Genomic DNA, 268 nt, shown 5'->3' on the forward strand with positions numbered 1-268 from the left:
TCATAAAATCTTCAGAAAACTATATAATACTTAACTTGTCAAATGGAATTGGGTTTGCTTTTGGGAATGGGACACAGGGCTGAGTCCTGCTTCTGGGTTAGCATGAGGTAGAACAGAGGCTGACCACACAGGTTTCACCCTATTGTGGGTGCAGGGGGATAGTAATGCCCCTAACACCACCTCAAAGGTCAGTGGTGAGAACTGAGCAATCTGACACATGACAGAAGGCAGCACCAGCTGTCAAAGGCCAGCCAGGAGAGCCCCCATG

The sequence above is a fragment of the Elephas maximus genome, chromosome 15 (genome assembly GCF_024166365.1).
Source record: "Elephas maximus indicus isolate mEleMax1 chromosome 15, mEleMax1 primary haplotype, whole genome shotgun sequence".
Classification (NCBI taxonomy): domain Eukaryota; kingdom Metazoa; phylum Chordata; class Mammalia; order Proboscidea; family Elephantidae; genus Elephas; species Elephas maximus.